The sequence below is a fragment of the Arachis ipaensis genome, chromosome B06 (genome assembly GCF_000816755.2).
Source record: "Arachis ipaensis cultivar K30076 chromosome B06, Araip1.1, whole genome shotgun sequence".
In the NCBI taxonomy this organism is placed as follows: domain Eukaryota; kingdom Viridiplantae; phylum Streptophyta; class Magnoliopsida; order Fabales; family Fabaceae; genus Arachis; species Arachis ipaensis.
This window is the reverse complement of record NC_029790.2, coordinates 42,007,541-42,011,941: the sequence shown is the minus strand read 5'-3', so window position 1 is coordinate 42,011,941 and position 4,401 is coordinate 42,007,541. Positions and strand designations below refer to the sequence as shown.

Below are 4,401 nucleotides of genomic sequence, written 5' to 3'. Positions count from 1 at the left end.
CTTTAGTTCAAATGTATGAGAGATCTATATATAATTTTTTGTTTAGTCCTCACCATCATTCTTAACCAAATCATTGCACCTAAAAATTAGCTAACATAGTTGATATAATTGGTCAAAGAAAAGAGAGGTGGACTGCATGGGGATTCAGTTTAAGCCACCTGGGTGTTGGGTTCCACTTCCATGTTTTTCCCCCCCAAAAATAATGTCATTTATATTATGCAATCTATTAAACAACATTTTAATAAAATTTCTTTTTATTAAAATAGAAATTCTTTGACATTCTTGACACGGAAGAGGATGATATCTATCAAGTTTGGAGGTTTAGGGCTGCCATTTGCAAAAAAGGTGCCCGTCCATATTGGATTCCACCAGAAGTTCTTGGTGAATTGATGAGACGTTGGGACACTAATGTCTATAGACAATTACAGGCGAGAAATACAGCTGTCAGAAAATTGACTCGAGGTACCTCCCTTCACATTGTAGGAGGCACCACCTTTCCAGAAGCAAGGTTACGCTTGGTAAATTGCTTATAGAACCCTCTTTTTTGCTTTATACTATCAGTTGCCATCATAATTTATACTATCAAAATTTACCTATTCATTCAGCTATATATGCTGCTATGCTATTTCAAAACATGTTAAGACATTCAAGTCCTGCTCTCATAACAATTTAGGCTTTAGAAGTGTCTGGTAAATAGTCATAACATCGATGAGATTTTGTGACTAAACCTACACTAGTCTCCATGTCTCTCTACTTCAAATTGCATGAGTATCTGTCTCCTGTGGCTACTTGCCATCATCAAAATATGTCACAGGAAGGTTTATTATATACAAGAAAAGAAATTGGCACTACAAGAAAAACACCCATTCAGCCACACTTTTTTTAGACTACATTTGAAAAGCGTAGCCTATTCATAGAATAGGCTACGCTTTTCTCCGTGTTGCCTTTTTATAAGAGAAAAGGATACACAAATACGGCATCATTTAAAAAGCGTAGCCTTAGATATTAAAGATATCACTTATAAAGCGTAGCCGTAGGTTGATATCTATAGGTTCACTTTTCGTATCAAAGGAGACGCTTTTAAAGGATAACCTATTTATTAAGTTTTGGGTGCGTTTTAAAAGTGATGCCTAATGTCTCTAGAGCCAAAAACTTAACACTTAGTAATTTTTTTCCTTGTTTTTCTTAAAAGCAAACTGATCACCTTAACACTTAGTAAAACTTAGCAAACTTCTTGAGTCTCAGTCACCTTCGATAGCTCAGTCACCTTCATCCTTGTAAACCCTCGATAGCTCAGTCACCCTCGATAGCTCACCATCGTCGCCCCCCACTCACTCTCTTCACTCTCACCATTGACCTTCTCACTCTCGGTCTCGCCATTGACCCTCTCACTCTCGCCATTGACCCTCTCATTACAAGCGGAAACCCTCTCACTCTCGCTATTGAGAGTCGTCGCCTCCCACTCACGACTCACCTGCACAACTCTCCATGTTGACCGTCGTCACTCCTCTTCGCCATCGCTTGCACTAATCGTCGCTGTGCCGCCTCACCATCGTCGTTGTGCGGCCTTCACCATCGTCGCTGCGCCGCTCTCACCATCGTCATCTCCGTGCTTCTCATCATCGTCTTCGCTGTGCTCACATCATTGAATAGATATGTATTGATTTCTATTTGCTTCTGAAATTGATCAGTGGCTTAGGGTTCCTATTTTAGGGGTTTTAATTTGGGGCTTTTAATCTCTGAAATATGGGTTTGTGAACTGTAATTTGATAACATGCATGCTGTTGTTGATGAATATGTGTGGTATTTTAGGGTTTGTGAACTGTGATTTAGCTTGTCTATTTTCTCTGTATTTTTGTTTCTGAAACTGAATCCAAATGCAGCGTTAATAAGCTTTTGTTTCTGTGATTTTTCAATGAATAAGTTGGCTTCTGTTTCTCTGTTTTCAGCTTCCTATTTTCAGCTTCCTGTTTCTAACAGAGTTCTTGCAGTTTAAACGGTTTCTTGGTTAGCCAGAAATAGAAATGGTGTGAAGAATGTAAAGAATGAAAAGAAGACAAGGAGTAGAGAAGAAGTAGAAGAGGAAGAAGAAAGGTAAGCTGAATTGTAAATTGAATTGAAAGAAAGAAATCTGATTAACATGAAAACAAATCATATACAATCCTGTTTATGTAGCCATATCAGGTGAGCCTTCAACAAAGGCAATAACCTTGTAAATACCAATAAATATAAAAAGACTATGTTATTTAAGCTATAATATATATAATTAAAATTAATAATTAAAATTTATTAAAATATTGATATACTGATATATTTAAAAGCCTTTTAAATTAATAATTAATACAGAACATAGTATAAGAAATTAATAATATTAATAATAACAATTCTTGTTTTGTACAGAAGTGATACAAAGAGTTTGTGGACTTTGTTAAGGAAATTTCTGATTCCTTTCTAGTTTTATGGTGTCCTCATCAGAATAAATATTATCTTAGGTGCTTCTCAGCAATAACCCCAAAGAGAGTTTAATTTGTCTTCTGCAACTTTTTCATCTTTTTCAAGCACAAGATCTTCTACTTCAGGTATGAATTGGGTTTAGGATGCCTCAGTTGTAGAAACCTGATTATTTGACATCTCCATTGTAGAAATCTAGGTATTCATCTATAAAAATGGGGACATTATAGTTACTTATACCCCTTTTGACTAAAACTACAATTTTTCCCTCAGTTGCTGATTCTTATGGTAATTCTTTTCTGAGACTAAAGTTGATTTCTTGAATAGGTGAATGATTTAATGTGTTATGTGTGTAATATTGAAACACTTGTTCCAACCAAAACAACAATGGGTTCCAATCAGATTACAGCAGCAACAACAATTACCAGCCACAATCTCAGACTCTAAGCAGAAGATCAGATGATGGTTACAATTGGAGAAAATATGGTCAGAAACAAGTGAAAGGTAGTGAGAATCCAAGAAGTTACTATAAATGCACATTCCCGAATTGCCCAACAAAGAAGAAAGTTGAGAGATCCTTGGATGGACAAATCACAGAGATTGTTTATAAGGGTACTCATAATCACCCTAAGCCTCAGAATACTAGGAGAAACTCTTTATCTTCTTCTAATTCTGCTGCTTTTGCAATTGCTCCCTCCAATCAAATGAACAACTCTGAGGTGACTGATCATCAATCTTATACACATGGTAGTGGACAAATGGATTCTATTGCCACCCCTGAGAACTCCTCAATTTCAGTTGGGGATGATGATTTTGAACAAAGCTCTCAGAGGTGTAAATTAGGTGGAGATGATTATGATGATGATGAACCTGATGCCAAAAGATGGTAAATTTTTAGTTCCATCCTTTTTATTATTATCATTATTATCCAAAGAATTTCAACTCTGTTAGAAATACTTCTGATTTTTTGTTGCTGTTTTTGGTTTTAGCCTGATCTTAATTATATATTATTATCTACTTTATGTGGTTAATAACCCAAAGTTCATTTCATGGTCTAATGTTGTTATAAATTATGCAGGAAAATTGAAGGGGAAAATGAGAGAATATCAGGAGGTGGAAGTAGAACAGTGAGAGAAGCAAGGGTTGTGGTTCAGACAACAAGTGACATAGATATCCTTGATGATGGCTACAGATGGAGGAAGTATGGCCAGAAAGTATTATGGGCAATCCAAATCCAAGGTAAAAATATTTTTAAGTCACTTCTTTTGATTCATCTTTTTGGGAAATTCTTTCAACTTCTTTTATGTTCTATCATGTCACAGTACTTTGATAAATTCCTTTTTTCCTTTTCTCTTGGATCAAACATCGCATGCACATCATAAAAGGACATAATATGTTGCATACTACTACTTGATTCATCTTTTTTTAAATTTGCACTGTAACATGGGTGTACCTATTATTCTGGTATAAAATTTCTTGGTCAAATTAGGCTTTAGGCAACCCCCCTTCTCTTCTTTTCTTTTTCCCTAGTTTGTGCATGTGACACTAGAAGAATAAAGGATACTTATATAAAATCGACTATCAAAATTACTTTTTTGTATCAAATGGAATTTTAGTTAGAAATCATAAGTTAGTTTATTTGTTTCAAATTTTGACAATTTGCTGCACTATATCTATTAGACTAGCATCTGTTATAACAGTTATTTTAGTTTCAAAAGTTAGTGTCGATTAGTTTCAAATTCTGATCATTGTAGAACTCGACAGGAAGGAATTTGATTCAAGAGTTGTACCCTTGCATGTTTATAAATTCTAAGTAGCCGGTTCAGTCCCCTATTGCAGCTCTTTCCCATTTCTTGAAGATAAGTATTGCTTATAAGTGTAGCAATGGTCATATGAGCTTGCTAATTTTGTTTGAAATTTAAAATCAATAGTAAAAATATGTGCATGATA

The 4,401-nt window shown here is 35.1% G+C and overlaps 1 pseudogene; it reads left to right on the top strand.

Moving 5' to 3' along the window:
- On the top strand, nt 2,814–3,890 carry LOC107646754 (annotated as a pseudogene).